The 23,617-nt window shown below is 36.2% G+C and overlaps 1 long non-coding RNA gene across 2 annotated transcripts in view; it reads right to left on the bottom strand.

Moving 5' to 3' along the window:
* LOC149127435 (uncharacterized) overlaps window positions 1–23,617 on the bottom strand; it is a 73,844-nt gene that overhangs the window by 3,953 nt on the left and 46,274 nt on the right. The window contains exon 3 of one of the 2 annotated variants that reach the window (XR_016231560.1): window positions 2,376–2,598. This is a non-coding gene — a long non-coding RNA (uncharacterized LOC149127435). Of the gene's footprint in view, window positions 1–2,375; window positions 2,599–2,666; window positions 2,787–23,617 lie in introns of those variants that run through there. The other variant, XR_016231561.1, reaches the window with a different exon arrangement.

The raw sequence follows: 23,617 nt of genomic DNA, 5'->3' as shown, positions 1-23,617 counted from the left end.
TAAAAATAAGCACTGTTTCAAGTGTGTTCTTAGAAAATATAAGTGTGAATGCAATTACAATAAAGCTCTCACAGTTTTTATACAGAGAAAAAGAAAAATCAAAGAATGCATGAATAATATAGGGTAGAAAACTAGAAATGGAAACTAGAAACTAGAATACTAGGAAGAAAACATAAAAGCCATGAAAGTGTATGGTAAGTAAAGCAAAGCATGTTCCAACATATAAGCCCTGCATGATCTCACATATATATAGGAGTTTTTAACAATTGGTCTCATAGAAAAAGTAAAATGGTAGCTAACAGTGGCTGGGGAGATGTTGGTCAAAGCACACAAAATTTCAGTTAGACAAGAAAAATAAGTTCAAGAGATGTATTATATACCATAGTGACTACAGTTAACAATTATTATATACTTAAAAATTGCTAACAGAGTAGTTTTTAAATGTTCTCATCACAAAAGTGATAAATGAAGCAATACATGTGTTAATTAGCTTGATTTAGCCATTCCATAATGTATTGTATATATATATATCTCAAAACTTCATGTTGTATACCATAAATATATATAATTTAATATGCCAATTAAAAACTTAAAAATGAACACATAAACTAAAAAGCAGAAATCAAATATGTGTGTGTGTGTGATATGGAGAGTAATCTCAACACAAAGCAAAATTTCACAGTGACTTTAAAAATTCAACTAAATTTTATCCATATATGATATACTAATATCTAGTTCAGATTATCTAAAAAAGCCAAAGATATCCAAACAAAAAGAAAACAAAGTATAAAAGTACATATAAAGGCATAATTCAATTAATGAATGGAAACAAGTATATAAATACAGGAAAAAATTGTCATCAAATGCAAAGAAAGTAGTAACAGTGTTATGTGCAAATAGCAAAAAAAAAAAAAAAAAAAAAAAAAACAGACTGTGAAAGCATACAAAATAAAAGAAGAATAACACAAAAAGTGAATGGAGGCCGGCGCCACGGCTCACTAGGCTAATCCTCCGCCTGTGGCGCCGGCACACCAGGTTCTAGTCCCGGTCAGGATGCCGGATTCTGTCCCGGTTGCCCCTCTTCCAGGCCAGCTCTCTGCTGTGGCCAGGGAGTGCAGTGGAGGACGGCCCAAGTGCTTGGGCCCTGCACCCCATGGGAGACCAGGATAAGTACCTGGCTCCTGCCATCGGATCAGTCCGGTGCGCCGGCTGCGGCGGCCATTGGAGGGTGAACCAACGGCAAAGGAAAACCCTTCTCTCTGTCTCTCTCTCTCACTGTCCACTCTGCCTGTCAAAAAAAAAAAAAAAAAAGTGAATGGAGAGAACAAGGAAGAGGAAAGAAATCAAAAGGAAAGGGGGCAAAAGAAGAAATGGAAGGAGAAGAAGGAAAAGATGAATAGGAAGGAAACAAGCAAAGCAAGAGTCAAAGCAGTTAACAATTACAGCAATAATAGCGGCCTAATGTATTTCAATCTTCAATCAAACAAGCAGAAAGAGATTAATAACAGGCAAGACAGACAAGAGCATGAATTGTCAAGAGCATGCATCATTTCATTGTATCTTCCTTGATTCTAATAAAGGTTTTGAGTTCTTCAAAATTTAACAATTGAGTTTGGAAAAATTAGTTGATAGGATTCACCCAAAACAATAGAATTTCTTTCTCTATATAATTAAGGTTTTGTTTGAATCAGAAAAATTGAATTAGAGGAAAAAAAACAGCTATGCAGTCTCCAATCAAGAAAAAGAAATCAGGGTCAAAATAAAGGCACCCTGGGTGGCGCTATGGCATGGCTGGTGAAGCCCTCACCTGCAGTGCCGGCACCCCATATGGGCGCCAGTTTGGTTCCAGCTGCTCCACTTCTGATCCAGCTCTCTGCTATGGCCTGGGTTTGGGTCCCTGCACCCGCATGGGACACCAGAGGAAGCTCCTGGCTCCTGGCTTCGAATCAGCCCAGCTACGGCCATTGCGGCCATTTGGAGATTGGACCAGAGGACGGAGGACCTCTCTCTCTCTCTGCCTCTGCCTGTCTGTAATTCTGCCTTTCAAATAAATAAATAAATCTTTTTAAAAAGAAAAACAAGTTAAAGCACTCTTCTGTTAACATTTTCATTTCCTGGCTTTGGTCCAGACTAGAGATGAGTATTAGCAACAAGTGGAGCCTCCTACTCCATTGTTTTTTGGCCTTTCCACCCTGGGAAGAGGCCTAATTGCAGGTTGTCCTGTAGTAGCCCGGCACAAGTACATCATCATCTGCTGGGTGGGCCTGTGGGATCAGGATGCTCCCGAGATTTAGCTCTGCTGAGCTGCCCTTGGTTTCTATGTAGTATAAGAACTCACACGCGGGCTTGAGGATCCCACCAAACAGGTCACTTACACAGTGGGCAGGATGAGCGAGTGGATGTTGAAATACCACCCAAGCTATAACCAGAAGGGGGAGACACAGGCCAAGGAGAGTACTCAGCAGCAGTGTGAGCTGAAGCCATCCATCCACTCAGTCAGGCCTTGGTATTGGGACACTGTCGGAGCCTAAAGGACAGCGTTGACTCTCCTTAGCCTTCAGCAGGAATTGCTTCACTAAGGGCTGCCAACATTCATGCCTACAAAAATTCACACAGAAGAAAATTCCTTTTAAAAATCTGGGATTCCTAGGAACAAAAGCACTTACAGGAACAATTTCCTTCTTGATCCACATAGTTCTTCTCTAACAGGCAGATGTTGTATTGGAGTAATCCTATTTGTGGTTGTGTGAAAAGACTGAAGGGTTCTTAACTTACTGGTATTTTGCCTGTGGAAAGTAAAAAAGAAAAAGAAGGCATGCAAAAATTCATGTGAAAATTTTCATAAAAATCGTGGTGCATAGTTGGAGATAGTTTTGGCAATTGGAATCAGAGTATATCTAGTCTGAAAATCAGGCAAGCAGAACCACCGCTTGTAAAAACTATCCTTTGGTTACAAAGTGCTCAAGGGAAACTCTTCGACTTGTAATGTAATGATATTATCAGAAAATTATTCAATGTACTCATAATGTATTGCTGACAAAGGAAGGACTGACAAAGAAAGGTATGAACAAAGAAAGGTAGTAGCAAAGCAAGGTATCTATGAAGAAATGTGCTTGTCTGCATATTAGTGTAATAATATGGAGCCTGGCCATAAAAGTAAACTGTAAGCATTCACAATTAATGTTAAAATGACGTATGTTACCGACACAAAATTTTATTATTATTACTTATTCTCACAGTCACATGAGCTAAATTAAAGAATAACATTAAAAAAGCACTGTGGCTAAAGACTAAAGAGAGACTAATGCCTCTATTGGGTAATAGTAAATGATAAAATATGTTGAACTTAAATTGTTTTTCCTTCACCAAATTAATGAATTTTTCTCAGTGAATAAAAACAGCTTTTCCATTTCTAAAGTGCACAGAGTTGAATGCATAAAACAATAAACCTGTAATGTCATTTAAGATTCTTCTAGTGTCAGTTTAAATCACGCTGATTGGAAGGTTTATCAGTACCCAGCACACACTCTGTACTCTAATAAATAAAATTAATATCTAGCAGTTGGATTGTTTCTTAAAAATTACAAATCACTTTCTCCCCAGTTCTTCCTAACAACCTTATGGTGTTATAAAACAGAAATAAACCCTTCACATTCCAACGATGTAAAGGTAAAGTTTACAATTCAGTCTATAAAAGAATATCATTCATGACAAAAATATAACTAGGACTCAAATTGGCAATTATAATTGGTGGTTGATGACTCTGACATGTAAGCTAATGTAAACATGACTTTTCTAAAGTTAGTATTAAAACAAATAGCTGAGCACAGGAGAAAAATAATAAACAATGCAGGACTTCCATACAGAAGTTTTAACAAATCCAAACACGGGGCTTCTCTCTTCTAATTGGGTTTGTTGATATTCCATACTCTCAGTCATTTCCCTCTCAGAGTATGTGAGCAAATTGCATGCAAGATTGAATGGGAAAAATCATACTCACTATAATTACAATTTATCACACTTGAAAGACTGCACTGGAAAACTCATACTGAAAAAGGGAGCTGCAAACTAACTGTATGTCAGCAAAACAAAATCTATATAGTATGATATAAAAAAGAAATACCTAATAAAGTGAAAGAAACTTGATTAAATAATAACTATCCCTTTGACTCTGGTGCTTTATGCTTTGGGTACTTCATTGGTTTCAGTGTATGATTGAAGTGAGACCCAGAGGCTGAGTTTCCTGATCTAAGCCCTTCGGCCTTCTCACTGACACATCCCTATCTCTTCCATGAAAACCCATAATTTAACCAATAAACATATTCTGTGTCTCAGTGTGTCTTTGTCAATGGGGACATCTTTTGCTAACATTTCCTATTTTGTTTTCAATAACCATCTGATGAAATTCAATATTCTATTGGCCCATTTTTCTTACATAGCAAGCCTTTATAAAACTGATGCATGAAAGTCAACAATGATATCATGCTTACAGTTCTTACCTTATAGGACTCCCCTCTCAAAATAATGTAAATAATGAGAATATGATTTGATTATTTCTATTAATGCCTCATCTCTGCATAACATCCTATGATTTAAAGTACTTTCATTGTTATTACCTAAATTGATATTCATCTACAAATATGATTTGAACTGTGAAAAAATATATTTTGAGGGAAAAAAGAAACCAGCTAATTTTAACTATTATAGAAAAACTAATAAATATATAATTCTTGTATTCTAGTCATAAAATATTTTTGAAAGAAAATCATTGTCTGTTCCTCTGCATCCTTATTGAAAGAATGAGAAGAATGCTAGTAATGAAGAATGAGGTAGGTTTAGTTATTTTAAAACTTCATGATAATTAAGGTTATGTTAGTCTCATGTTGATTTCTTTAAAAATGACTATTGGGGAAATGTTTAGTGTAGCAATTAAGATTTTGCTTGGGATGGCCACATCCCATATTGGAGAGTCTGGACTCATGTCCTGGCTCTGTTCTCCATTCCTCTTTCTGCTAATGTGCACCCTTGGGGGCAGCAGGTCATAGTTCAGGTAGTCAGGACCCCGCCAGTGACATGGAAAACCAGGATTGTTTTTTCAGCTCTCTAAGAGGTGTGGGGATAATATAGATAGGATTAAGTGTTAAAGTTATCATTTAATCAGATTAAGTGTTTGGTAATAATAAAATTAAAAATAATAGAATTAAAAATAATATAATTATCTATTTAAAATAATAGAATTAAAAATAATAGAATTAAAAAGGGGTGAATGCTCCAACATAGGAAGCAGTCCACACAGCAGACTTATAGAATGAAAATCACTGCAATTAGCACTCTGACCTCAGAATCAGCCCTTAAAAGCCCACGAGAGCATTTCAGGTATGGAAAGCCAAGGCACTGTGGCAAAAAATGTCCTACATGAAAGATCTCTGTGAGTGAGGTCCAAGTGAAAAAAAGTGGTCATCAGAGAAAGAGGTACTTTTCTCTGAAGGGAGGGGAGAACTTCTACTTCAATTATGGCCTTGTCTAAATACTGATAGAGTCTGTGGATTGACAAGGCTTCCATAGCCTAAGCAGCTCATGTCAAGAGCCTCAGGTGATCATTGATGTCATACATAAGAGTGTTAATTGTTAAATTAATAATAGGAGTCACTGTGCACTAACTTCCCATGCAGGACCTCTGTATTCAAAGAGTTTTATTATGAGAGTTAACAGTAAAACTTGTTATCAAAGATTTATTTTCTTTTAGTGCATTAAGTGGAGGATATTCTTAAGTTTCATAAGTTTTAGTTATACCTAAGAGTACAATTCCATTGCTTGTTTTCTTAGGTGCTTCCTTAATTAATGATAAAACTCATTCTCAAGGACTTACTTTCTTTTAATGTATTAAGTGGAGGATATTCTTATGTCTCATAAGTTGTAGTTATGTCAAAGTGCTCCCAAAAGATGTTATCATTTGTGGATGCTTCTTTAAAGTTAATTGTTTCTAAAAAAAAAAAAAAAAAAAAGTGGCATTAACTTCAAAATGCAATGACTTTGAACAGCCCATCTCAAATGTTGAGAAACATTTTTTAATGCAAATTGTTGAGCTCCCTACTTAGTATAGAGTTGGTCTTCTATGTATAAAGTTAATTAAAAATGATCTTAGTGGAGAATGGGAATGAGAATGGAGAGGGAGGAGGAGGAGGAGTGGGAGTATAAGTAGGAGGGTGGGTATAGTTGAAATAATCACTGTATCCCTAAAGTTGAACTTATGAAATGCATAAAGTTTGTATTCCTTAAATAAAGTGTTTCTTCGGGAAAAAATAGAGGTGTAGGGGTGGCATGGAGATAGAGAAGGAATTTTCTATTGGCTGGTTCACTCTCCAAATAGGCTGGGCCAGACAGAAGCCAGGAGCTATAGGCTGATAGGGGTTTCCCATGTGGAAGGCAGAGATAAGTACTTCAACCATCATCTATTGTCCTTCCAGGCACATTAGCAAGAAACAGAGTAGCACTCTCCAATTGGTGCTCAGATGTGGGAAGCAGCATCCTCAGGAGTAACTCAACCCACTAAACCAAAATGCCTGCCCCAATAAATATTTTTCAAAAATGACTACTCAAAAAGTATTTTTAAATTATTTACTGTTATGCTGGAGATTATGTTAATTATTATGGGGAAACTTGGGTATAATCCTGCCTTGTTAACAATGCTACCATTCCATGGGGTGGGAACTGTAATGGAAACTGCAGAATGCACACAGTGCTGCAGAATTCACAAGGGACATCTGTTAACTCTGTTTGAGTTGAAAGGATAATCTTCACTGAGGAGCTAACTTTGTATCTTGAAGAAAGAATCATGATCTACCAGGTAGAAGAAAGCCTGAATAAGAGTATCTGGATATAATTATAAACATTCCAGAGTCTGGAGAGAAAAGTGAGTCATAAAGTTACATAATTCAGCAACTATAGAGCTTGATATAATGGTGTTGTTTCCCCAGGAATCCAAGAAAAACCTAATTTAGATGTGTTTCTTAGCTTCAGGCTCCCTCACATATGATTTTTGGATGAGATGGATATGTGATTTGCTTTGATTTTTAAATAATGGCACATAAAAAACAATAAAAATTTATGCCAGTAGTCCATAAATTAGTCATTAATTACTTTCAATGACTACTTACTTATATTTAAAAAGTCACATTGTTGTAAAACTAAACAACAGAGTCTAAATTACAAAAATTAAAATAAATCTGTTGGAGTTACTTTACTGGAAAAACCAAGTGTTCTAAACAAAGCTTAAACACATTTGTCATCTTCCTAAATCCTAAGTACCATCTCCCATAGTCAATCCTTTTTGATGTAATTATTATAATATGTCTGTTGACAAAGAACTGAGGTCAGTGACTATTATCACACTAAAAAGTTAGGTGTTCTACTTTTTTAACTTAAAATAGCATTTGCTATTAGATTAAAATTTTTTCTTTTAACTGTTCTTTACATCCTTTAACATAGGAAGTGCTGAGCTGCTGTAATTTTATCTTAACTTTCATTGCTTAGGTCTCAGTGTATCTTTTCTGGTTAATAACAGGCTTAATTATATATAAATACCTAGATGATTGTCTTTGATGCAGTAACCAATAGGTTAACTGTCCTCATGAAGACATACCAATCTGTTACTCATTATGTTGATATACATGAAATAATAAAATTCCTTTTGATAAAGCATAAAGCTGGAAGTATCACATTCCTTAATTTCAAACTACATTACAAATCTATAGTAATAAAAACAATATGGTCTGACATTAAACAGACACAAAGATAAATGGAATAGAATACACAATCCAGGAATAAACCTATGTATATATGCTTAAATAATATTTGATAAGGACACATTAATATGCAGTGGACAAAGGAAAATCTCTTCAACAAATGTGTTGAAAACACTGGAGAGGCCAGCACTATAGTGTAGCAGGTAAAGTTGCTGCCTGTAGTGTTGTCATCTGATACAGGCGCCAGTTCGAGACCTCGCTGCTCTACTTTCTATCCAGCTCTCTGCTATGGCCTGGAAAATCAATAGAAGATGGTCCAAGTCCTTAGGCCTCTGCACCTGCTTGGAAGACCTGGAGGAAGCTCCTGGCTCCTGGCTTCAGATAGGCCCAGTTCTGGCTATTGCAACCATTTGGGGAGTGAGCCATCAGATGGAAGACCTCTCTCTCTGTTTCTCCTTCTCTGTCTGTAACTCTACCTCTCAAACAAATAAATAAATCTTAAAAAAAAAAGAGACTTCAAAATGTTCATGGAAAATGAAACAATTATGTGTGGATTTTAAAATTTTTTTGCGAAATTTACATTTTAATTCTATTTGCTATGAACTCTTGAAACCCTCTCCTATTTTATTCTCCTTCTTCAGAGACTCTGATCACATGTGTATTAGGCCACTTGAAGTTGTCCAGCACTCACTGATACTGTATTCATGTTTTTACTGTTGTCATATTCTTTAAGTCTCTGTATTCCTTTTTGGATGGTTTCTGTTACCATGACTCCAACTTCACTCATCCATTCTTCTGCAAAGTCTAATCAACTGTTAATATTGTTCAACATATCTTACATCTTATATGTTATATTATTCCATTGGTAGAGGTCTTATTTGAAACTTTCTTTATACCTTCTTTATTTGTATCCCACTTTTTAAATATACAGAATATAATTAAAACAAATATTTAATGTCCTTATTTGCTCTTTCTAATAACTATGTCAGTGCTGGGTTCATTTTAATACATTTAATCTCTTCTATAGGTAGGCTTACATTTTTGTATTTTTGTGCTGGGTACCAATCCTACTGTGTGCTGGATATTTCGTATTCCTAAAAATGTTCTTTGACTTTGTTCTGAAACAGTTAAGTTACTAGAAATAATTTTGATTCTTTTTGATCATGCCTTTGAGATTTGTCAGGGAAAACCAGGGCAGGATTTATGTCAGGTATAATTATTTCACTACTGAGGCAAAACTGATCCATTATATAGTATCACCAATGCCCAGAAGTTTTGAGATTCTCCAGTCTAGATGGTAGTATGGGAATCTTTCCTTGCTCATAGGAACATTGGACATTACTGCTTCTAGTGTGTGTGTGTGTGTGTGTGTGTGTGTGTTTCTCTGATCTTGAGGAGTTTCTTTACACTCATGCATTCATCAGCACACTGTTGAATAATCACGAGAGGTACTATACAGAATGCAGGGTTATTTTTCTAAGCATATCTCCCCACTGAGATATTTCACCCTGCTGGCTAACTATCTTGATCTCCCCAGACTTTTTTCTGCATCTCATCAACTCTGGGAGTTTCACAAGTGCCTTATATAGGTTCCCCCTTTCTGCACCACTGCTGAGAAACTCTTTCAAGAAATTAACCTGGATAATCACAGGTTTCATCTTATGTTGTTCAGTTACCTAAAGTTGCTGCCATACACCAGCCAATTCTCTGTGTTGAGAAAACTATTTCATAAGAAAAATCAAATAAATAAATGGAAAAATACATTCTTAAAATGATTAAAAAGTCACAAGTCAACTTCATACCTAATAGACATAAAGAAAAATCATTTTAATTAAAGTTAAGGATGTCTATAATTAACATGATTAACTTGTCTCTGGAAACTCTAATCAAAGCAATGTAGATTTAAACAGGAATAAAGTGAAGAACATTGTTTTTAGTCTAACTAATTGTATTCTTAGCAAAACTAAGGAATTCACATTGTGAGTTGGAACAAATATTAATATTGACAAACACATAGCATCATGTATCATACACAGTATCAAATGCTTTACAGACACTCAATTTTTAAAGTTTCACTCTTGTCTCGATTTTGGTGATGTTGAAAAAAGGAAAGAAGAGGTAAAGTAAATTTCCCAAAATAGAATTGGAAAATTAAGATCAAATAATTTCACATAAAGCAAATGCACACACACACACGCACACACACACACACTAAAACCAATAATCTTAATCTGATCATAAAGGCATTACATGTCTACTACATAAAATTTGGAAAATACAAAAATGTATAAAAAATGATTATCTGTAGTTTTCCAGACAAAAGCCTTCTAGGCACAATTAAGATTACGTAAATACGATATTTGAATTCTGATGGTCCTTACCTTCTCCATGCAAGATTTAAGCTTCATATTGTCTTCAGTGGCTGCTGGGATACATTAAAACTAGTTGGTAGCTAGCTTTCTACTTTGCTTTATTTTGCTATAGCAAACCCTGTGATTCTTGTGAAGTACAGAGTTCTTCTATCAGTGTCTTTCTTGTGCCTTCAATTCGCCAGAAATTCCCACTGATCTGTTGCAGAGTTGAGAAAATTGTCAATTGCTCATCTCTGCTAAAACATTGTTCCATGGCCCAGTAAAGATCCATATGTCCCTCAAGAATCAGAATACCCTAGATTCAATATGCCCAGTTGGTTTCTACTTACCCCCCCCCTCTTTTTTAATGTTTTAAAAATGATCTCTTGAGAAAAGTGATAATTTAAGTTGTAATAATCTCTATTACTTTCTCATTTCTTTCTCTCCCCCAAATTCCAGATACCAATCTTCTTCATCTTCCTTTATCTCCAATACCACTCCTGCTCCCTGGTCCACCCACACACACACACACACACACACACACACAAAACACCCACACACACCCCTGCCTGCTTCATGTCAACACTGACAAAGGAAAATGTCTCTATTAATTGTCTCCATTAATTTAGATGAATGAGAGAGGTGAGAAAGACTTAGACAAAGGACAATGAGGGCAAGAACAGCAAAGACGACAGAGGGAATTTCAGAGAGACAGAATGAAAGAAAAAAATAAGGAATGGCAGGGAGGGAAGACTAGAAAGCAAGAGAAAATGAGCAAATGAGAAGCATTGAGAGTGAAAGCTCATGACCATGTGTATATAAAAAAGAGGAAAGATGAGACAGAAAGAACGAAAGATATATATTTCCAGTAGACCACTAAAATCTTTCAAACGTTTGCCTTCTTTAATAATTCTTTAAATCTCTGTCTGTCCTGGGAAAAAATGTAACAATAAGTTAGAATTACTGAGGTTCAACAAAGACTTTTGTTTATCAAAATAAAATACGCACACACACACGCGCAGGAACTCAAAAATTTTGTGGAGCAATTAATTAATATTTAGTTTATTCAGTGCAAAAAAGTCCTTTGTAATACACCATCATTTTTCCATAATAACAATTTTCATGGAATTTTAAAAGATGGTATTGTGATTGTGTGTATGTGTAGGGTCACATAATGGTCAATGATGTAGTTTCCAAAATTTTTATGAGAACATTATCCTCATGCAGAAAATGTGCTTGCTTTCTGTTAAGTGTGTCTATTAGAACTCGGATCTTTTTGCTTTTTACTTGTTAAATTTCTTATTCTTAGCCTTTTTACCATAATGTAAATTTAAAATAAATTATCTCAAAAACTAACAAAAAGAATAAAAGAAGTATTCAGCATTAAAAAAAAGAAAATAGAAGGAAATCCTTTCCCCTAACAAAATGTCTCCAATATAAATCAGAATGCTTTATTTTCCACACTTTATCTTGAGGGATTCAGGATACTAGAATCTTTTCTTTTTGGAGGTGGGAGGCACCTGAAGACCCATCACGAAAGAACTGAAAAGCATTTTAGATATATCAAAACATGTTAAGTAGTGTATAATGAAGAGAATATAATGATAGCACAAAAATCCACTAACTGGGGTTGGCGCTGTGGTACAGCGGGTAAAGCCACTGCCTGCAGTGCTGGAATCCCATATAGGCACCTGTTCATGTTCCAGCTGCTCTATTTCCAATCCAGCTGTCTGCTGTGGCCTGGGAAAGCAGTGGAAGATGGCCCAAGCCCTTGGGCCCCTGCACCCACTTGGGAGACTGGGAGGAAACTCCTGGCTCCTGGCTTCCAATCTGTGCAGCTCCAGCTGTTGTGGTTATCTGGGGAGTGAACCAGCAGATGGAAGACCGACCTCTCTCTCTTCCTCTGCCTCTCTGTAACTCTGCCTTTCAAATAAATAAATAAATCTAAAAAAAGAGAAAAATCCACTAACTGATATTTGTCTGATGGAAACTTTTTGCATTTGTAATAATCAGTAGAATTTTTTTAGAAAAGAAAAAGGCATAGTCTAGATTTTAGGAAGATCCTAAAAACACATGTTCACTGGATAGCTGGATGGGCAGTATTTCTAGTTTCTTTTTGTGATTTTGTATAATATGTGAGCAAGACTACTGATGGAGTAGACAATGACAGGAGAAGATGGAAGGAAAGAGAAGAGTTAAGGATATTCCTTAGGCCTTGACTTGAGAAAATTAGTGAAATTAGTGGATAATATCAGAATGTATGAGCTTTCAGAAATTTCAGGGATAATAAGTTGGAAAGGTAGAAAAATCAAATCAAAGTCAGGTTTGAAATTCCTTTCAGATATCTAGGTAGAGGTAAAAAAAATAGGATGTTTAATATGAGTGAATTTTTAAGCAAAGGTCAACTCTAAAAATTCATATTTGTGACTCACTGACATATAATTACCATATAATATCAATGGCTGTATTTAGTTACTTAGGTCAAAGGACTGGGTGAAAAAGAGAGAGGTCTAAAGCACTCCAAAACACATAGGAGAGAAAAATGTGGGGTCACAAGCCCAACAAGGCATTTCAAAAGAAAGCAGGGTCAGCCAGTTATATACAAAGTTACTACACAAAGATCAAGTAAGAGATATATGGAAAATTGAGATCCCTGCATTTAGCTGTGAAGCTCAAGGGTGATATTGATATAGGCCATCTCAATGGACCTCAATAAAAACATACCAAGATGAGGCTGGCACTGTGGCGCAGCAGGTTAACACCCTGGCCTAAAGCACTGGCATCCCATATGGGCGCCGGTTGGAGTCCCAGCTGCTCCACTTCCAATCCAGCTCTCTGCTATGGCCTGAGAAATCAGTACAAGATGGCCCAAGTGCTTGGGCCCCGGCACCTGCATGGGAGACCCGGAAGAAGCTCCTGGCTCCTGGCTTCGGATCAGCACAGCTCCGGCCATTACGGCCATCTGGGGAATGAACCAATGGATGGAAGATGTCTCTCTCTGTCTCTACCTCTCTCTGTAACTCTTTCAAATAAATAAAATAAATCTTCAAAAAAAATACCAAGATATATAGCTAAAAAATATTTTGACAGTCGCTTAGCTTGCCATGATGTTCAATCTATGTTATGTCATTTTATTTAAGAAATACTTTGCAGTATGTATCTAATTCAAACCCATCTTTTCACAAGTACAAATAACATCATTGTCAACCTCCTTGTGCATGTAAGGTTATAACCATGATACTAGTTGAGATATTTTTAAATTACAGATCATAAACACTGTAAATATTTTGAATATTTACTTCTAAATTTCCTCTTCCTGCAGGTTAATTTAGAGTGTATTCTAGTTATTGATTTAGAGATAATATATGAATGAACAAAAAATATGTATCTTTAATTTTAAGTTAAAGGAAAGGTCTCCAACATCTAACCAACCTAACTCATTTCTCTACTCTTATACTGAGGCCATAATTCCTATTTAAAACATTTATCCATGAGGCCAGCACTGTGCCACAGAATGTAAAGCCATCGCCTTCGACATAGGCATCACATATGGATTCCAGTTCGAGCATCAGCTGCTCCACTTCCTATCCAGCTCCCTACCAATGTGCCTGGGAAAGCAGCAGAAGATGGCCCAAGTACTGCAAGAAGTTCCTGGCTCCTCCTGAATTCAGCCTCTCCTAACCCTGACCACTGCAGCCATCTGGGGAGTGAACCAGCAGATGGAAGATATTCTCTCTCTCTGTATGTATTCATATATATACACATATATATGCATGTATGTATGTATATATATATATATATGCCTTTCAAATAAAAAATCTTAACAGTACATTTATCCTTGCATATACTGGAATAGAACCAGGTCTGTTCAGTTTGGGAGAAAAATAACCATTTAAATCCCTTTGTTTCCATCACTTTAATTGAATCCATAGTCTATGCACACCTTGCTGAATGAAGGTGAACTCCAAATAAAGTGTATATATTCTGCATTACTGAGCTCTAGGTAAACATACGATTAAAGCTATTCAAATAACATTATGGCTAGAAAGCATATAATATGGAATATAATCTGGGTAAAATATCTATCATTTATATTTAAACCTCATAGAACAATAAAATCATTTATTGAAGTACTCTTGTTGCTTAACACATTGCCTGGCAATTGGTGGACTCTCAGTAAATATTTTGGAATGAATTAAAACTCAATTCAGGAGGAGATAACATATAGCAACATCACATTTTCTTCTGTGGATGGAGAACCTATTCTGTGAGGCAGTCCAGGAATCAACAGTAACATATTACTTTATGATTTCTGATGAATTTGAAAACAAAATTTAGAAGTCTAATTTAGGTTATTCTTTGACTTCTCTATTTTAAAGTGCTACACCTCATTTTCTAAATCGAACCTGTATAAGCAGTTTTTCTCCAAAGGAATCTAAACACCAAATTAAATATCATGGTTTATTTTTAATGCATGATAATCTAATAAACATTCCTTCCCAGTAATCACCACAATTTTATCTCTTCTATTACAAATGCTCATCCAACATGAGCATATTGTAGGTTGGTCAAAATCAACACCTCTATTAAACAGTATTTTCCTCTAGTCAATATTTTTCTCATTCAAACATTTACTTTCAGCAGTCCTAAAACTCCAGAGATCTAAATATAGGCAATCTCAACTTGAAAGAATTCACAGCTAAAACTAACATATACTCTCTGCCAATCTGTGCACCAGCTGTGGATTAAAATGTGCTGAAAAGCAGAACATTTTGTCTCCCTTCAATGATCAAATAGTCTCTTGCAACATATACAGCTCTCCACTTAACAGGAACAGGGGCACGTGGCAGGAGGAAGACAAAGATCTGGGTAGTTCTGTTTTGAGGTATCCAGCAGGTGCTGAAATCCATATAATTTATAGCTGTCACCTGGTTGGTTCTACAAACAAAATCCTGTGTGAGCATTAAACAGGGGCAGAGAGAATGGCAGTAAATGAGTCAGATTCTTGGAAGGAGAGTATCTTTCTGACTTTTCCAAATTACTTTCAGACTTGCTTCCTGTTTACTTTCTGGCAAACATTAAAAGTATCTGTCCAAATGAGGTTGCGTTTGCAGAGACTGTAAAAATTCCATGTGACTGCATAGTTCCAGGGGAAAATAAAAGATTTATTATAGGGACAAGCATTAGCCAAAGAGATCATTTAATTACTTTAAGTATCTTGAAAAATATGAATGCCTTTTTACATTAATGTAGTATCTGCCACATGCATTCTTCTATTGTTGTGGCATAAAATTGCTCAGACACTTTCTAGAATTCCATAGATTGCAAATTCTTTACCTATTCATTCATTTTAAATGGCCTAAAAACTGCATAGAGATTATCTATCCCAGGATGTTATACTTAAGGAAACCAGATGCCAACCTGACTAGCATAATAGATCAACTGAAGCAGAAAGTCACAAGCAAAATATCTCTTACAATTGTTGACTGCACATTCATGTTGCATATTTTCCCAGTATTTTCAAGAAAGGTCAGGTTTTAACAGAGACTTTTGTCTAGAGGCAGAATAATTTGTTTTACTAATTTAGCTCCCTAAAGTATAAGTTCTGTCATCGTCTAACCATATGGTAAAACAGAATAGTTGCTAGTATTATTTCATTTTAATAAGCTACAACTTAAATTCTTTGCCATAATTTTATAAACACAGAGTGCATGTATGCTAATCAGATTGCTAAATTTGGAATTATTATCCACTGAGAAGCAAAATGAAAATCTTATAGTAAGTGAAAAAATACTAAGGAAAAATATCTGTATGTGTGTATCACTATAGGTAGATAATTAATCTTTATATATTGTGTCAATGAAAATAAAGGAGAGTGGACATTTTGAATAACATACCTACTTTTAAAATGTGCAATTAAAAAGTAGAAATTTGAAAAATCAAGCAACATAAGTAAACATTTCTTGATTTAAATAAATTCTGTGAGCTAATGTTTGGCTTGGAAGTTATGATACTTGGAGGGCTGACGCTGTGGTGCAATAGGTTAATCCTCCACCTATGGTGCTGGCATCTCATTCAAACATTTACTTTCAGCAATCTTTCAGCAGGCGCTGGTTCGAATTCCAGCTGCTCTTCTGATCTAGTTCTCTACTATGGCCTGGGAAAGCAGTAGAAGATGGCCCAAGTTCTGGGGTCCCTGCACCCACATGGGAGACACAAAGAAGCTCCTGGCTCCTGGCTTCAGATGGGCCCTGCTCCAGCTGTTGTGGCCATTTGGTGAGTGAACCACAGATGGACTACCTTTTTCTCTCGGTCTCTCCCTCTTACTGTCTGTAACTCTACCTCTCAAATAAAGAAATAAAAATCTTTTTTTTTTTTTTTAAAAGGATGATATTTGGGATGTTTGCATTCTGTATGAGAACACTTGGGCTCCAGTCCTGGCTCTGCTTCTGATCCAGCTTCCTATTAATGTACACCCTGGGATACAGCAGGTCATTGATGGCTCATATCAGAAAGCTGGTTGGAGTCCTAGTTGAAAGCAAATCAGTAGATGGAAGATTCATTCTACCTCTTTCTTTCTCTCTCAAATAAATAAAGAGGGTTTTATACTTTTCAAAACACTTTCACTTGTATCATCTTATTGTGAAATTTACAACTTTGTTTTGAGATTCCAAAAGACATATATTGTTTTTCTTAATACTTAGATAAGAAGATATATGTAAAAGTTAATTGATTATCAGCATTAAAATTGATCCTGGCCTTTTATTTCCTAATTTTTCAAACTCACAGAAAAACATAAACACATGTGTCCTTTGAATTACAGAGAGTGAAATAAAAAGCAAAACTCTTAGCTGTAATAGAGCTTATGAAGACAAAAAAGCAAAAACAGATATGTACATTAAAACAACACAGGCAATCAGTTGAAGTAAAGGCAAAGCAAAGACAAACAAAAGCATAATTGGGAAAAGAAATGACTGTCTTTCTGTCTTCCTAATATGTAAAAATAGAAAAATCTAATCAGAACTCTAAATGTGAATTTCACCAAAACAAATCCACACAAAGAAGTTAAGAGCAGTACAGTATAGGTTAAGTACCACTTAATCACAAACTATAATCAGCCCATTTCAATTGACCTTTTAGAAATTACCAGAGGTTTTGTCACTGAGTATTATGGTTATTTTATTTCCATCCAACTTAAATTTGCTATCCTAACCTGCAGAAGGAAACAGCATAAAATATCCCTTGTTACAAACACCATTTATACTTCCGTCGTCCTTTGAGCAAAAGAGCATGTGATATTCATCTTAATGGAAGTATTCAAAAAATTCAAATTGCCATTTTTTGAAATTCAACATCAAATATCCTCTGAAATACCTAGTTACATTTTAATTTAAATTTTGAATATTAGTTATTTCACAAGAATTAGAGGCAAACAATATTGATTCTAGAGTATTTACTCTTAAAAGAACTGGCCAAATGGTAAGCTCTATTAGATAGTTGTCTGTTTTCTGCGGATGCTAAAGCCCCTTTTGCTCTCACTATTTTTTGTCTTGTTGCCCGCTGTGGTGTATTTAATATCTACTAAACCTGAGATTCAGAAGGTCGCTGAAGAATGTCAATGTTACCTACATACACATTAACACCTCCACCTCTCACATGTCAACACCCCAACTGGGATGCATACAACAAAAGAGTCCAATCAGCTATCTGCCAGGAAATAAACTGTAGGAATTGTATCTTTATAATATTTAAAAATGTTTAATCAAAACATAAAAGTTGCATACTTATGAAGCATCATGTGATGCTTCAATCCATGTTTACATGGTATTATGAAAGCATTTATATCCTTTCAAATGTTTATTTCTCTGTGGAGAACATTTGTAGATTTTATTGGAGGGGAAAGTGTTACAGTTACATTTTCTAGTGAGGTAGGAACAGTAGGTATAATCGGGAAAATGAGAGTGAAAGCCAAGAGGTTAAACCATGGGAGAAATGGGCTACTCTGTCTAAAACTGCAGGAATAAACCCATCCTTACATAGTAGTCATTGCAATTTTTGGAATAAATCAACAGAGTCAGTATTTGGTTTCTCACATTTTTACCAAGTCCTAGCATCCTTTCTACCACACATGTAGGACCAATGGAGCTGCCATAGGGTCTATTAGTTTTAGGGTTTCTACTATAAGGTCTCTAACACTTGCAGTGGCATAGCTTAAGAGGACATTTCCAAAGTGTAGTACCTGCCTCGGCTGACCTGCTTGGAGCTCTTTCATTGAAACCCAGGTCTGTCATTTCCACCGCAACTTAATTGTGAGTAAAGAGGAAAACAAGAGAGGAATATCGTCAACATCATATATTCTGAGAAGAAAGAGGTTAGACCTGCAAGTGGAGTGTCAGTGTTTTGACAGAGCAGAGGAAAATGAGATGACAAGAGCCAGCTGGGAGAGGCACCACAGTTTGTAGTACAGACAGACCCAGGAAGTTCACTCCAGTGGACAAGAAACAGAAACGTGACAAAAGTTAATAACATGATCTACTTTGATTTATTCTGCCCAGTGGAGTCTTTTTCTCTTTGTGTGTGTGTGTGTGTGCATGTGTTTAATATTTACTTTTTCTTTTTGTGAGTAATTCATGCTAACTAGAGAAGACTTGGAAAACATGCAGATGAAACCATACATCACCTGAAATTTTTACCACCTGGAGATAATCACTAATAACATTTTCATATATTGCTTCCCAATCTGTCTTTTCCTCTGCATATATCATTGTAGATAAAAATATAGAGAGCTGTTTTTGCCTCATATGCTGCGTATGGTTGTGTAACCCTTTTATCACTCGCTGGATGGTTGTGACTGTTTTCTGAGTCACCCAAATTCTGTACCGTGATGCAAAGGACACGAGGTCAAGTAGAGTGGACGATATGTTACCTATTGATTCTGTTAACCCAGAGGAACTCAAAAGCCGTAAGACTGTCCGATTCTTACCATGCCCCTCCACTGAATGCTAGATCTCTCTCAGTCTTGGCTCTTTGCTTGGCTGAGTCACCACTATTACAACGCCACCCATCAGACTTTGAGCATCACACAGTTATGCTCATCAACAGCTCTAGAAAAAAAGAAACATCTGCTGAACTATCCACGACCTTTGAAATACACCTTGGATGTCTGGCCATTGAGCCAGAAAGTCAACTTCCACCTTTGTTTCCACAGCCACACCTAATCCAGCCTTCCTCCCTGCTCATTTGTGTGTGGGATGCCAGCATACCTTACTTCCAAGCCATCTTCATGATGAAAAGTGTTCATGCAGGTTTTTATCTTGCCTATCGACACCTATATGGGGATGTGGATTTAAATATGGCAGTGTTTGAGGTCAGTCTCCTCACATAGGGTAGCGATCTTCTTTGGACTTCTGTCATATTCATTCAAAAACTATTTATTGGCAGTTATGCACAGGTCATTATGTGACATGATCCTAGTTTTCAGGGAGTCTTTAGGAGATAAATTTAGTAATAAAACAGACAAATATATTATTTATAAATATAAAACATTCTATTAAGGAATCGAAAAAAAAGAAGTTGAGGTAAATAATATTTGGTGAACCAAATATGAAGAGGACAGTCAGAAAACGCTTCCCTGAAATTTTCTGCATATTAGGGAGATTTCCTTTTCCCAGAATCTTTAAAGAATTACATTTGCCTTATCGCTATTTTCTGAAGTACATAATACCTTACAGAGTAAAATCCCTAAGTCTTTGTCATCCCTCTCCGACACACCCCTCACCCCATCAATATCTACTTAATAAATATCTATTCACCTCACCCAAACTGCTTCAAAACACGTACTGAATGAGTTAAAGAATTAAACATGATAAAATGTATTTTCTTCCAGCTTGCAGCAGTTCAATACATAAATTATGCCTTTGATCTTGGCAACTCTTCAGCACTAAAAAGATGTTTGAAATAGGAAAACAGGAAATGCCACAGAGAAATGTGCCTCTTTGTTTCTTTGGAGGAAAACCTTTCCAATCAGAGGTGCCCAGCAGAATGCAGTGAAATATTCCAGAGTGTAAGAGTCAGCCAAACCATGGAATTAAATTCCAGCTCTGCCCCTTGCTTACTGTGGTGACTACAATAAATTATTTGACTATATTGAGCTTTAATTTACTTATCTATAAAATGATTGCAATATATCTTGCAATAATCTCTAAGAGTTAGAGATAGTATTTATACACAAAATTAGGTATTTGAGATGTAGTATATGTCAATTAAGTGCTCAGAATCATAGACATAAATCATGACATCATTCTCTGCCCCATAAATATGTATACTTATAAGTTGTCTTATAATAAGACAAAATTTTAAAATATTTAATATCCATAGCACTTATCACAGTGTCCTTATACAGTAGCACATGATAAATAGTTATTATTAGTTCATGCAGCCTTCAGATATGTGAATTATAATCCTCATTTTGTCTATACATTATCTGCATATTATGCCAACTGTGCTTAGGAAGGTTAAATAAATTGTGCTGAATTAGAATCAAGACGAGGCTTTAACTCCAAAACTTTGTTCTTAATCACGTTTGGAGCACTACAAGGGAATTTGATGTAGAATATTAACCTAAAATGCTAATCCCATGAGCAGCAACTCAGGTGCAAGTCCATTTAAAGTAGCACTTGGCAGATGGAATCTTAAGTGGTGCCAGAATGTGACTAAACATCCAGAAACATGGCTGAGTGGAATTGGGAGTGTTGACTTGTCTACAAATGCAAGACTAGGTTTGAGGGATGGTGGGAGAGCAAAAAAGAGTAAGGAAAGTGCAACCCAGCACACTAAGGATTGTTGAAAGGAATCTACTACACAAGATCCCAAAGAGTACATGTATGTGCCAAACACCAGTGCAGGAACTTCATGCAAAAAGCAAAACAAAACATTTTACTCTTTCATAATGTCAAAGTTTTATTTGAAAAGATTTGTCCAGAGATGGCATTGCCCTAGCTACCAATCTAGATTAAATATAGATCAGAAATCTTTTCTTGGGTGGAAAGGATGGCACTAGATAGAAAATTATAGTGCTCACACTATGAGATTAAGATCCAAACAGGAGCAAAGTGCCAAAACTTCAGCCAAAATTCAAGCCTTTGGGTGGAGCCAACATAAGTGCTGGAACAGAACAGAAGAGAAGGGAAACAAGGATGCACAGCCCCCCAGGGAATGTCCCTGCAGCTTTGGTCAGAAGGTTATTGCTAGCAAAGGTGTTGGGGAAGCAATGCAGAAGCTCAGCAGTCATGTCTACATCAATCATTTGCCTGAGAGTCTTAATTTCAAGCTCCATCAGATGGAGGGACAGAGACATTTGGTTTATTTCCTGATTTAGTCAAAATTATTTCAGGAATAGTAGGAGCTTGAGGCCATTTCAAAAGAAGTTGCTAAGAATACTCAGGGGTGATGCAGACAATGGGGGAAATGTGACCTAAATTAGATCTCCACCTACTCAGCCTAGGTATAGACACTTACAAATGAAATTTCAACCTGGCATCTGGACTCCACGGTCTCTCAGTTGATCTAGCACTAAGTAGGCAGAAGATTTCTTGAAAGGTCTTTTGGCTTAATACTATACACAAGTCACAAGTCAATTGACTGAAAGTAAATCTCCTGTGGCACGACAAAATATACTTTAGAGAAAATATGAGATACTCTATGTTAGTGCTGATACCCTAGGTAAGAAGTTCTCAGGAATAGAAATCTATCTTTGGTGTTGATAATTTAGATATTAGAATTATACTAGAACATCAATAATGGCAAGAATAGAGAGAATCCTGCACTAACCTATTATGAAACTCCAAAGTAGTCAATTGACTTTAGCATTGATCCATCTTTTCAAATTTGTAATACTCTAAAACGAAGAACCAGCTATGGGAAATAGGAGCGCGTACAGAACAGCAAAAATTACATATCTGTGTGCTCCAGAGTGGGGCTGGGGAGCCAGGAGTGGAACCATCTGTTTCTATCATGTTTAGAAAGACAGTAGAAGCCCAGGAAGGAAATATCAAGAATTCTTTAGAGGCATTAAATTACCTTTGATGGGGAAGATGTATTCCATCCACACCACTGTTCTCTCCCCACCCTCTTGTTTGCCACTTCTTTTCCATAAAGACTTATGATTATCCAACAGCAACTCAGGGCAACCAGCTGAAATTATCCCTGATTTTTTTTTCAATGGGTGACCTTTCAAATTGGTTTCTTGATCTTTTTCATATGGTCCAATCATTCTGTGACTATTTTGTTTGCTTCTTTAAAAAAAAAAGTTCTATGTTACCTGCCACAGTTCCAGAGTGAACCATTTCTCTAAGGAGCCTTAGTTTCCTTCAGTGGGGAATAATACTAGGAAGTCACTGAGGCCTCTGCTGTGGCATAATGGGTGAAGCTGCAGCTTGTGACACCAATATCTCATATTGGAGCCCTGGATCAAATCTGGCTGCTCTGCTTCCAAACCAGCTTCCTCCTATTGAGTTTTGCAAAGCAATGGATGACCCGAGTCCTTGAGCCCCTGCCACTAAATGTGGGAGAACCAGATGGTGTTCTAGGCTCCTGACTTCAGCCTAGCCCAGCTCTGGCTTTTGCAGATGTTTGGTGAGTAAACAAGCAGATAAAAGTCTCTCTCTCTCTCTCCCCCACCCCTTTGCCCCACTCTACTTTTTGAGTAGGTAAATCTTTAGAAATAAAATTTAATTTTCTTTCCATTTTTTAATAAAAAAAATCTTCATTGTGATATGGTTCAATCACATTTATCTAGTGTAATGCCTGACAAGCAACCACTTGTGGATCAAAACCTGCCTGGGGATTGGTAGTACAAAGATCTGAATACTAACTATACTCACACACATGCACACACACACACACACACAGAGAGAGAGAGAGAGAGAGAGAGAGAGAAAGAGAAATTGTTGGTATATACAAGCTAAAAATCATTTGTACATTTTTTAGAGTTGTAAAAATCATGACTTAAAACAACTTGAGTTTTTACTATCCATCTCTAAGTTTGACAGCTTTGCTTGGGGGTATCCGACTGCTCTGCTAACTTAACCAACTCATTCCCAGGAGGTAATGATAAAAAATGAAATAAGTTTCAGAGCTATCTTAAGCCTCAAAGACTAAAAAGTTACTAGTAAGCATTGACATTGCTACTATATCAGAACAAAAATATTGAGTAATTTGCAAAATCATCAGTGAGAACAGGATAATGTTGAGGACAAAATCTAAGTTACTCCATTCCTTATAATAGATTAAGCATGCCAGGCTCCATTTATGTCTGATTTTTTATGGCCATTAGCAGAAATCTGGCCCCCAATACTATTTGTTTCAATCAATATTCTCTTATGTAAACTCTTAATGCTTGGTTATAGGAATTATAGGAATTGGTGCACTACAGAATTAATTAAGTATAACTCCAACTCAACATTGTTTATTTTTAACTAAAATGTGATTGATTGCAAGAATTGCATAACCTGCCAACTGGAA

This window comes from Oryctolagus cuniculus, chromosome 3 (assembly GCF_051225735.1).
Source record: "Oryctolagus cuniculus isolate XC-2025 breed Fujian yellow rabbit chromosome 3, ASM5122573v1, whole genome shotgun sequence".
NCBI classification, from domain to species: domain Eukaryota; kingdom Metazoa; phylum Chordata; class Mammalia; order Lagomorpha; family Leporidae; genus Oryctolagus; species Oryctolagus cuniculus.
This window is presented reverse-complemented; position numbering and strand designations above follow the sequence as displayed.